Here is a 13,334-nt window from a genome sequence, read left to right as displayed (position 1 = left end):
TCATAATTATCTGCCCTCTACTGTTCTAAAATGATATAAAGTTTTACTAAATTAGTACTAAGTTGTATGTAGTACTAAATTACTCTAAAAAAGCACAAGTTATCATACTAATGTAAAATACTAAATAGGTAGTCATGTTGCGTTGAATTATTAGAAAGTTGAAGCAATAGCGATTGACTAGTGATTGATTAGTGGTTGACGAGAGATTACTAGTGATTGACTAGTGATTGATTAGTGGTTGACGAGAGATTACTAGTGATTGACTAGTGATTGATTAGTGGTTGACGAGAGATTACTAGTGATTGACTAGTGATTGATTAGTGGTTGACGAGAGATTACTAGTGATTGACTAGTGATGAAATTGTGATTGACTAGTGATGTACTATTGATTGATTAGTGAATCTAGTGATTGACGATGGATTGATAGGTGATTGACTGGTGATTGATTAATGATTGAATAGTGTTGTACTAGTGATTGACTGGTGAATGACTAATGATTGACCAGTGATTGACGAGGGATTGACAAGTGATTGACTAGTAACTAGTTACTAATAACACGTCAAAAGTAACATATTGAGTTCATCATATAGTTTTACATGTGAGTGAAACAGTGCGTACGACTGAAGGATATTAATATTATTTAGAATCAAAATGTAAATTACTATTTCTAAGGGTCCAAAAGTTTTCACTGATTTCCAATTTCCGTGTTTGTAGGTTAGTTTGAACAAAAAACTTGATCATTTCAAAGCCTTGTCACGTTTTTAGATTACATGTAGAGAAATAATTTACAAAACTAATACATACATTATAATTTGAATGTATGTTTCACCAAAATGTCGGTAAAAAGAAGAACTTCATTACGAACGCCAGAGTGCAGTAACATTTCTCACTGGCAGTAAAAGAATAACTTCATTACTAACGCCAGAGTGCAGTAACGTTTCCCACTGGCAGTAAAAGAAGAACTTCATTACTAACGCCAGAGTGCAGTAACGTTTCCCACTGGCAGTAAAAGAAGAACTTCATTACTAACGCCAGAGTGCAGTAACGTTTCCCACTGGCAGTAAAAGAAGAACTTCATTACTAACGCCAGAGTGCAGTAACGTTTCCCACTGGCAGTAAAAGAAGAACTCCATTACTAACGCCAGACTGCAGTAGCGTTTCCCACTGGCAGTAAAAGAATAACTTCATTACTAACGCCAGAGTGCAGTAACGTTTCCCACTGGCAGTAAAAGAAGAACTTCATTACTAACGCCAGACTGCAGTAGCGTTTCCCACTGGCAGTAAAAGAATAACTTCATTACTAACGCCAGAGTGCAGTAGCGTTTCCCACTGGCAGTAAAAGGGTGGATTACATTAACTTTACTCCAATCCATTACCTGGTACACGACAGCTAGTCAACAATAAAGCCTAAACTAACATTAGCAAAATTTCAGGCCATATTATGGTTACAGCAAAATAATATTTCAAAGCTCTTAATAGAAATGGTTTTCTGTGCTTGATATAAATGCATTGCACATGAAAATTCATATTGAAAAAACCTGTGTAAGTTTTATGACGAACAAACAGATTTTTGCTTTCCGGTTAACACTTTCCAGGCCATGCCCAGACCCTGTTCGGTATGCATTCTTCTTCCAGTTGGCCGGCACTTTACTCACCTTCTATCCGTGTAGATGTTTTCGGCTAATCGGCCGAGTCCAAACGGTGTTCGAATTTGGTTTTGCATATTTTTCCTATCTAAACTACGTGTCCTGTTCGTAAGGTGAAACGCTTAGCATGCGTCTAAAGTCGCTTCCTGGAAAGTGTTAAGATTCATAAAAAACTTTCCTTATAACAATAGGACAAGTTAGAACAAACTGGTTAAACCCTCTCAAATGAATGTTACGAAGTTTGGGGATAGAGCATTCAACGAGCTGGGTCTACTGCCATTTACTTTGAGGTTATAAACTGGCATTAAGAACTTTAAAACCAAAGTAAAAACTCATTTTTTTCGAAAAAACTAACAAAATTTACGTGATTTAATCACTGAACGTCGCTGTATAAAGATGACCACTTATATTTATTATTACTTAATCGTAGTAGATTAAGGACCCTCCACACTAATGACGAAATTCTTTCAAAAGTTGTATTACGAATTCTGTGATTCAATCGAAAATCTAATTTATAAATAAAAACTTCTAAAATGCAGCTATTTTATATAGGTACCCTTACATAAAACAGTTTCCTGTCGATTTCCATGGTTCAATCTTTGTGTTTGTACAGATGTACTAGATTTTCCTGGCGGCAATCGCCTGGTTATTTCAACATTGTTTGGAGTTGGTTGTGCATTCACGCCCAAATTCAAACACCAAATTTTACACAACTGAAAAACAACCATTTACCGCCTCCGTGGTCGAGGGGTAATGCTCTCGACTAGCAAGCTGGAGAATACGGGTTTACATCCCGACGTGCGCAAGTAAATTGTATTTGATTAATTTACATTATTTCACAAATTACTCATTTAAAATAATATATAGTATATTTGTGGCACGTTCCAGAGTGGAAGATACTCTCAGTATCGCCCTGGTGTAAGATCACCATTCAGAATTGAAACGTTCTAAAAGGCTCTGGCCGTGTTTGGTGACCAGATCTGAATAGACAGATACTTCCTCACCTTTACTCTTTCCATCTCCTTCCTCTCCCCAATACCTTCAGCCTCACAACATTCCCCAATTGGGGATGCCATAGTCTCACTGGCTCCAGACAGTTGGGAGCAGTTGAGACGCTCATGCAGTTGTACATAAAAAAAAAAAAAAATTTACAAAACATACATTAAAGGTTGTTTATCAGTAAAGTTGTGTAAAATTTAAAACACATTTATAAGTAACGGGGAATAAGTATATAAGATATTTAGCGAAAACAGATTGGAACAATAACAAATCGATAGAAAAATGTATGTTAAATATACAGATATACTGGAAACGGTTAACGGGCACATTTTATTTTCAAAACACTTTGCATCAGTTAGAAAACATTGATTATATAATCGTAACTATTTCGTGTTATAGCGTGCTTATTAATCGTGTCTTGTGCATCTGAATATTTACTAAATGTAACGGGTTTTCCAATAAGAGGTGTTATTTTGAATAGCCCGCTATTTCGGTAGATGTTACTTTTGAAGCTGTCATTTTTTGACATTTGACAAGTAGAAACTACGCCATTAATAAAAATGGAACGATACAAGCTTCAACAACTCATTGAAATTATTAAAATTCACTTGAGTGAATCAAATGCAAATCATCTTGAGTGATGAGGCCCATTTCCACCTGGTGGCATCGTCAACAAGCAAAATTGTCGCATCTGGGGCTCGGAAAACCCAAGAGTTATTGTTGAAAAGCCTTTCTATCCTCAACGTGTGACTGTTTGGTGCGGTTTATGGTCCGGCGGAGTCATTGGTCCTTACTTTTTCGAAAATGAGGCTGGAGAAACAGTTACGGTAAATGGATTGCGCTATCGAGAGATGATTAATGATTTTTTATGGCCGGAATTGGATGGTATTGATCTGGACAACGATTAATTTCAACAAGACGGCGCTACGCGCCACACAAGCAATGAAACCATTGATCTTTTACGGGAAAAGTTTCTTTGAATATCAAAATAACACCTCTTATTGGAAAACCCTGTATTTACGTTAGGGAGGCTTAGCTGCAAGTTATATTCTTACAATTTTTAGTTTAGATCTTCGATTGTCCCTTGTAATTCATAATGCTTTTACGATAAAACGTTTACTTAGTGTGTAGGGTCAGTTTTTGTTGTATTTTGCGTTCATTATTCTATAACGTAGAAATAATGAAAAAAGGATTTGATAATGTTGACGTAGACCAACTGAGAGACGAGAAAACCTTCATGTGTCTTGCTAAAATCAGCAATAATCTTTCTCTATCAACTTTATAGTTGTTGTCTTATTGTAGTAGAAACATTAAAATTAAATAAAGGTTTTTAAATTCGCATAAAAATATTACATAATTAAAAAATAATACATACGTATTGTAGTTTTTAAATAATTTCAAAATAAAATAACGAGGAATTCCAGGTTAAGCGTAATTTTCTACTTTTAAGTTATTTACCAGTCACCAAACTTAGCCAACCACTTGGGGTGACCTATCGCAGAGGTGTTGGTTATCCAATATATGGTTTCCGAGGTGGCGGTACCCATACCCGCCTCCCAAATTGAAAAGCAGACGATAATTATAGATATCACATTGAGAATTATGTCAAAAACAGTACCAGCTAACACAGATAAATTTATGGCATATAGCTTGTTTCAAATTTGTTATTAAGCTTCAGAAAAAGCGATGTTTTGCAAAGAAGAAGTGCATACATGTGCACCAATACACACAATCTAAGGTTTATATTGTTTGAGTGGAATCTAATTGAGCTATCATTTTTAAATTATTTTTATTTTCAATATTTTTTTAAATACATTTAGAAAATATGAAAAAACAGGGCGGTAAATCATACGGGTGTGTAGTGTCACATGTATCTGATTCAGCTGTTACAGTTAGTTGCACGGGTTCCGAAGACGTCATAATAACCATTGAATGTTTAGTTATTGAAAATAGTCCAGTGCAATTAGTGATTCGCGATCGTAATTATTCCGGCAGTCCCAATTTTTTTATATGTATTATAAACTGAGGGGGGTAGCCCCCACAATATCGATGTGCCCTCTAGTAAATTTGTAGATGTATGTATTTAAAATTGCAAACAAAAATTTAATAACGTGCTAATAAACCGTGATAGATTTTTTGTGCGTACATTACCTAGATTTGTTTATACTTTATATCGCTAAAAAAAACTATATAAACATCAAAATTGCAAATCTTTTTGGAAATTTTATGCTCTACATAAATGGTATCAATAAAATTTTCTTGAAATTCCACTGGAAACGAGGTATTTACGAAAAACCAAACATAGACGCGCAAAAAACTTGTTTTTTCAAAAATATACGCACCTTTACGACTTTCTACCTCGGTACCTATTAGAGATAGAAGAAAATTGTTTTTGCAAAAGTTGTAGGTAATTTTATGTTCTATTATACTTGCTTTGATACTTTTGCCGAAATTTGCATTGGAAATGAGATATATGGGAATAACTAGATTTTGGCGCGGTTTCAGCCGGTTTTTTTCAAAATGGCGGCGCGAGCACAGGTGCGCCAAGGTCGGAAACTCAGATTTTACATCAGGGGATCAGTTTATAGAACATATAAAAAAATTGGGACTACCGGAATAATTACGATCGCGACCCCCTTTTTGGCGCTAATTGCACTGGCCTAAAAACAATGTTTGTTGACATGATAAATTACTGCACGAAAGCCATGCACTGAACAGAAAATCCTAAGAAAAGTCGTCAAATTTCTACATTATAATAATCGTAATTATCAATTATATCAAGTATTCGTTTACAGCACACTTCTATTGGTTTGTTTCTTCAGTGTTATTTATGAATGATTTTTTACTGGAGTTCTTCATTGATGGTGCGTGGACTGCATGCAAATTTTTTTCCTTCGTAAATAGTATTCTATAAAAGTTTTTAGATATATTATTATAAATGAATTACATAAAGTCAATGAACGTAGATAAAGTAGGAAAGACAAAATGTAAATTTAAAAAAATATTAATGAATTTTAAAAGCAAATCCGTAAACATTATATTTAAATTATTGTAGAAAGCTCACTTTGTGCTTTGTCATATTTTATAAAAATAAAACACTTATTTTGTGTAAAACCACGAGAGTTTTGAACTTAAGCGAAGCGATACCGGTCGGTAAAAAATAAATTTTAAAGTCGTGCTTTTACACAAAATAAGTGTTTTATTTTATTAAATATTTTGATTTGCTACTAGGATGTTACTTATATTAAATGATTAATAAAGTTGAACCAGTAAAGCTACGTTACTATGTATTATATAACTGAGTCAATTCAAACTTATGTTGGGCGCCATTTAGAAATATTGACATTTGAAAGATTCTGCTTAAAACTGCCAATCTTGGCCTATTTTAGCGTTTGATCGAATTGTTTTCAGCTGTCAAGCATGATAACATGATTGCCAAGCCTACCAACAAATCGAAATTTGATCACACGCAGTAATGGGTACAGAAAATCAGCATTTAAGAGAACCACGTACAAAAATTGAAATGGCGCTAATTGTTAATCAAGTGTTACTGAAACTGGAAAAACCGAACTTTAATATTTTATTACATAATTTAATTTCGATCGTTCAGTAGGGACCTTTAAACATTTATTTTAAATTAATGCATACATTTTTTGTAAACTATATTTTCGTCAAAGCAAAATTCTAAAAAAGGTGTGTAAAAATTGGAAAGAAACTCTTGTATTATAATATAACTTAAATAAATAATATTCCAAAAAATTAGATATGAATTACATTTTCACAATAATACAAATTGTTTAATTTTTTTATAAAAAAAGTATAAAATGCTTTTTATTAACTACATCTTTCGGAAATTAGTAGTTAACTGAAAAAATGTTTTCCTCAATTCAATATTCGCAATGCCTCCTGTATAAAAGGCCTGGTAAGCCAAGATGGCCGACGATCTTGTTCAAACATTATTTTTTTGTAAATTACTAATTAACTATAGCGTATATTCTATATTTTCCCATGCTTAATGTGGCTCCTACAATACATCTTGAATCAGACTTTAAAGTTTCCAGCGTGGCATTATAATACTTCATCCCTTTGCTATGTATTTGTAAACTATTTTGCATATTCGCTTTGTCCCTTTTTGGTAGTCTGATTTCATTGCAAATCCTTGTGTTATGTCTGTGAATATCCATGTTATATATAATTGTGTTTGAAAAGTATTTTGGAACTAGGTTGTTTATTATTTGATATATAAATATCATCGCGTTCCAGATCAAGTTGTTATCACCATTAACAAACAATTTCGAAATACAGATATTCATGGCCACAGGTATTACAATGATTAATTTTTGGGGTATTATGTCGTGTTACACTTCCTCCTTCTTTAGCCAACGTTTCGGACACAATGTAACAACATGGCATAAAACCCCAAAAAGAAATCACAATCATGATAATATTATAGTTTAACAGAATCCATAAGCGTAAAACTTTGGTTTTATAAATGAAAACCTGTCAAAATTCCGCACACATTTTATAATGATATATTGTTTATAAATCTTTTGAAAATATTCACAAACTTATTACAATGAATGATTTCAGTTATATTATATTGTGTTAAAGTCTTTAATTAATGGAAATAAGATTCTTTCTGCCGCTAAATGCGCTGCTAGCAGGCTGGCTTTTTATATAGGAGGCATTGCTTTCAACCTACTTATATACATTATTAATAATAAATAAATTAATTAACCAGTTTCTATTAAATAAATACTCAATCAGTGAGTTAAAAAAAGTATTATATTCCTAGTATTATCAAGATAGAATTTTAAAAACTAACCTCAAAAATGTAAAATAATCATGTATTAGTTATCTTTAAAAAAATTCGGAATAAATTACCCAAAAATTCTTTCACATTTTCAAACAATCACCATTTCTTTTTGCCACCAAATGGCCACTCAGCGCCATTTTGTTCTTTTGACAGTTATAAGATTTCTGCTATATGCCGATTGTAAGTCCCTTTCAGCTTTTGAACAAACTGTAATCAGCAGAAGAGGACAACAACTACCATGTTGTTAAGCTTGTCAGTTTATTACAACTTGACACAAAGCTGAAATGCACCTAGAATTGGCGTTTCTGCTAATTTCTACGAAAAAAACTGGGCCTTACCCATACAAATATAAAATATTTAAAAAACACTAATTACAAATTTTAAATTTAAGATTATTCTATTTTCAAAAGTAGAAACTTGAAACGAAGAAGAAAATTCTATTTTTTGTAATTAATAAGTTAAATGAATTTATTTTTCGATCTACATACTTATACCACTTATGTACTTACTACTTTAGTTAAATAATTTATTGTAAAACTATAAATTAACTGTTCAAATTTAGACCGCTTATTGATTTGGGAAAATAGCTAAATTAACCATAATTTTCATATTATAAGCGGATTTCACAATCAAAACTGAGCTAATGTTGAGTAAAGAAAAACTCTTAACGAAGGATTTCTAAACTCCATTTCAAAAGAATTTCATTGAGCGTTCGCTCAATATTTGTATAAAACACAAATTAAAATCTTAGATATTCATTTTATATAAATTAAATAACATTGTTGCACTAATAACAAGCAAAATAGGAGACCGGACAATTCAACACACTGTTAAAGAGTCATGAAAAGTGATGAAACAAAAACGAGGTTAGGTTTATAGGTTAGTTTTTTTTTCATTGATTTTAATGACTTTATATAACTTTTTAGATATGTGTTGAATTGTCATTGTGTTGATTTGTCATGGAACCAGTAAAACTAAAGAGTCCGCCTACAACAAAGTGATGGAACACCCCCCTAGGGGGTTAATCCTTGTTATTTTCTTCACTTTTAACGTTTTTCTTTACTAAAAACCTGCCTTATCTCAACAAATATTGAGTCTATCAACTTGGGAGTGATCTCATTCGATTTAGCAAGAATGAAAACATTAGAAAACACTCACCCTCCTCCTAGAGGGGTTTTCCATTACATTTTTGGACGGACTTTGCTGCCATACTGCCAAAATGAATATATAAATTACCAAAGTTTCACGAATACACGAATTTTGTCATTTATCAAAACCTATTTTACTCGTATCGTATTTTTGGATGCATGGCCATGTTATAAATTACTAATATTTCCTATAAATAATTACCGCATCTGTAAATAAAAAATGTATTATTTTGACTCCACTGTCACTGCAGCTAACCCACAAACTATGCAAATAATATACCTACTAGTGACAATTCAACGCATTGTTGCAGTTGGATGTGTTCAAAGAGATTGATTAGTTCTCAGTGCACAACTTAGCGAAAATCATGCTCAGTCATGTTTATGAAAGTGCTATTGAGCTGAATATGAGCAACCGCTCAGTTCGATCGGCGAAAATAACAGGAATTAAATTACCATGATTGAAAGAAAATTGTCTAGCATATATTTCTTTTTATTTATACATATATAACACTACAAATATTTTGTTAATTTATAGGGTCAAAACATGTTCTTTTATTTACTCTCTTACTAATAAACATGTTTAAAAGTTTACACAACTGATAAATAGCAATTTTTTATGTACATTAATGGTTTATCAGTTGTGTAAAATTAGGGAAATAACAATTTTGTAAAGCAAGTAGGTACTGTTTTTAGAGTAGTACCTATTTAAAATTCGATAAATTTGAAACAGTAATTTTCAAAATATTTAGATCGCCTTCCAGAATAGATTAGAGTCGTGTTATAATTTTTTTTAAATATTGCATAGTATTTATAAGCTAGTTTAAACTGTATATAATAATTACATAGACTAGTTGAAACACAATTGAAATTTTCAAAAGTTTTAATAAAAACCATAGATATAAGATAATGTTTTAAATTAAATATATATAACCGACTCTCCAAATGTCTCTGTGATTAAAGTAATTGTATGAAATATGTTTTGTTTTAAACCTGAATTAATTAAATTTATTTCAACGGCCTTCCATTCTAGCGGCCATATCATAGTGTTGGGCAATCTATGATTAAATCACTCTACTACCCTAATACTTTACAATCCTTTGTGAAGTATTTATAAAATATTGTCTTCAGGATTATTACCTATAAAAAACATAATTAGACCTGATCAAAAGAAATACACATTTAGAATTGAAATTGAAAAATGTTATTGATAAACTTGTCGAATTCCACTGCACGCTTAATATGCAAAATAATTATGAGTAGCACTTGGTTTCAACTTAATTACTAAGTATTTATGCTGTGGGAGATGGTAAAAGATGCATTAAAGTTCCATTTTTTCTCAAAGTTAAGTTTGAAGGTTAGGAAATACACATAAATTATTAAAATAACCCAAACTAACAACCTAAAAACATGCATGTTGTGCAGGGGCGGTTCTTTCCTTAGGTCAATTGGTGTTTAACCCCCCAAAATTATAAGACAACAATAATAATAAATTATGTGCATAAAACCAAATGTCTTATTCTTAATTTATTTGAAATGTACAGTGAAACAGCAGAGCTGCGAGCGGCGGCGGTGAGTGATGAGCAGTGACATCTGTTGTCTCTAATAGAAGCTTTCATTCACAAATCAATACGATTCGCTGGGTCAATTTAAAGAATGTCCCTGGCATTGGCATCTTTTGTCCCTATGCGCCTTTCGTTGTATTTCGTCTAAGTAAAAAATAGGTACCGACGAAAGCTTAGGGACGCTTAGGTCATGACCGTGAGGGAGACAGCACGATGAATATGATATGTTTTAAAGAGATGGTGACATATACATATGTCGGTTTTTGATTTTACACGCTTGACGTGTGTGGAACAATAGTTGTTTTTCAATTGGATAGTTCGGGAAAGGTTTGGAATAATTCTTTATATTGTTATCGATGTAGAATGAAGCTGAAGAATGAAACAAGACAAAAAACGTAAAAGGTCAACGTCAAATAGAATCGCAAGTATAAATTTAAATGGAATTGATAAACGTTGTGTCGCTTCGCACCACGGAACCACCATACTCTAAGCTTCGCACCCAGTATATTTGGATATTGCGGACGGGCGTTTCAAACCTACCACGAATGACCTACCACGCTTGGATCCCTCGAGCCGCCTCTAATGTTGTGCATTTATACTTAAACCCCCGACTTAAATAATTGTCTCCGTTATATATTTACGTTGAAATCAATTGTTGTTTTTTTAAAGAGACTTTGCATGCAGTGAAATTCGACACATTTACCAAATAATTATTCAGATACAGATCTAGTATGATTTGAGATTTTCACGGTCAAAAGTATTTAGTGATTTATTTTTGAGGTATTATGCCGTGTTGCGCTACCTCTTTATTTAGCCAACGTTTCGGACAGCTTTGCAGTGTCCATCATCAGGGCAGATGTGTAATCTAAGGTTGTGGTGAAGTGTGTGCTTATGCATGGAGATGCGATACCGTAAAAATATATTAAATACACATTTAGAATGGAAATCGGTAGAAAAATATATTTTTGCTAGGGTTGTAGAGTGGCATTTAAATTCTTTTCGATTCAATTATAGATGTCATAATATCTTTACAAGAAATGGGTCACTAGTGTGGAGGGCCGTCAAACCACTCTGCTAAGGAATGTGGGATAAGTAGATATAACTCATTGTAACAAATAAATTAATACAATTTAATAGCACTGTACAAACTCTGTAACATACGCACCAAATTAAAATAAACTTTATTTGCAGCCGTCATTATTTGGTCGTCTGTAACAACTGTCAGATTATTCCAACCATGATCCGCATAATTTTCAACAACACTGTTTTTTCCCCAAATTTATTTGACCGGACATGGATTTGCCCACAGTGAAAATTCCGAACACACATTATTCCACACAAAAATATTTTTTTGAAATAATGTAGATTTTTTTTTAGTATCTGTGTGCCTAAATTAAATATATTTTTTGTCCTTATTTCTGCTGAAATTGATAAAATAGCTGTTTTTAAATGAGGCGCTCAGCGGAAGAGTGAACCAACTAACAAAAATGTATGACTGTTAAAGATTTTTGTCATATCTGTGAAACCACAGTGACCCAATTTTAGTTTTCATAGAGTTCACAGGATGGCGCTATATAATGTCGTTCTTCCATTACTAAACTAGTTACTTATCTTTAAAAATCTGATGTTTTCACTGATTATGAATTTTTGTTGGTTGGGTTAATCTTCCACTGAATATCTAAAATCTTTCTTGAGCAGATAAACGATTTAACTAACCTCTTTGAGGCTTAGGAGTAAACAGATCAGTCGTTTGAATGCATTTTGGTTAGTTTCTATTGGGTACCTAATTGAAAACATTCGCTTTTATCGAATTAATTTAACTTATGTTTTATACACATATTATTATATTAAATACATTTTAGAAAAGTTGAAATATGCACAATTAATTGTTTCCGGATTATCTGTGTGTGGAATGTTCTGTGTTTAGAGTTTCCATAATGTGAGGAATAATCAAGGCGATTGTCAAAAATTATATGTAAATATATTTTAAAAAAAATAATGCTTATGTGTGTTATGGAAATAATCTCACAATATCCATTTAAACAAAACATAAATATAATACATATCGCTCGTTTGCTGCAATAACGACATAAATCATAAAAAAAATTCCATATAATGACTTATTTGGTCAAAACTAACAATTTTCACTTTTCTTTTTACTGGAAAGCTGACATATCTGAACTACCAAAAGTTGAAGTGAGACAGCAGTAAGTGTCAGTATTGCTTCACAATATTATTACAATAACTAAAAATATTCAAAATTCGTTTCTAGAAAATTTGCTTATTTTGAATTGTGTCGTTATTGCAGCAAACAAGCAATATACATATATATACAGGGTGTCCGGAAACTCGTAGTACAAGCGGGAAACTGGTGAATCTACATCACATTTGGAGTCGATTTTGTAGTATATATTTTTTTTATTTGGGCTTTCGTTATCGAGTAAATCGAGTTTGAAGTTGATTTTTTTTTTTTTTTTTAATCAAATTCTTATAAATTATTACTGAAGATCAAAGTACCCAACCAATTAAAACTATTTGAAAGTAAAACAAATGAAGAAACTCGGATTTGAAGCATTATTTTGAAATCACCCTTCATTTAACCCGGTGTAATCATAAAATATTTCTGCTCTGCAGGGTTAAAACATCTGTTATTCAACCCTAAACACCAGAAAAAACTTTAACCCTAAAATAGCCGAAAAATATTTTTTTTTGGTTTTTTTTTTTTTTTTTTTGAAAATGCTCAAATCAAAAAACTGTATGTTTTTTTGGGTTCCCCATGTGGTGTAGATTCTCCAGTTTCCCGCTTGTACTACGAGTTTCCGGACACCGTGTATATAGTCTCATGGTTTTATCTCCCAAATGTTATTTTGCAGCTAAACAGGACTGGTACTAAATGCTAAATATTAAGGAAGGCAATATAAATTAATTATATATATGTATTAATAATTATATAAATTGAATATATTTATTATATAAATGTAATATATTTATTATATAAATGTAATATATTCATTATATAATTGTTTTATATTAATTATATAATTGTAATATATTAATTGTATAATTTCAATATATTGATTATATAATTATGCAATTGTACCATTTGGCATGTGCCGCCCCTTTCCCGCTGCTTTGGACAGTAAGAGTGTTCATATATTAAGGA

The sequence above is a fragment of the Hesperophylax consimilis genome, chromosome 28 (assembly GCF_061612785.1).
Source record: "Hesperophylax consimilis isolate HC1 chromosome 28, BYU_Hcon_1.0, whole genome shotgun sequence".
NCBI lineage: Eukaryota > Metazoa > Arthropoda > Insecta > Trichoptera > Limnephilidae > Hesperophylax > Hesperophylax consimilis.
This window is presented reverse-complemented; position numbering follows the sequence as displayed.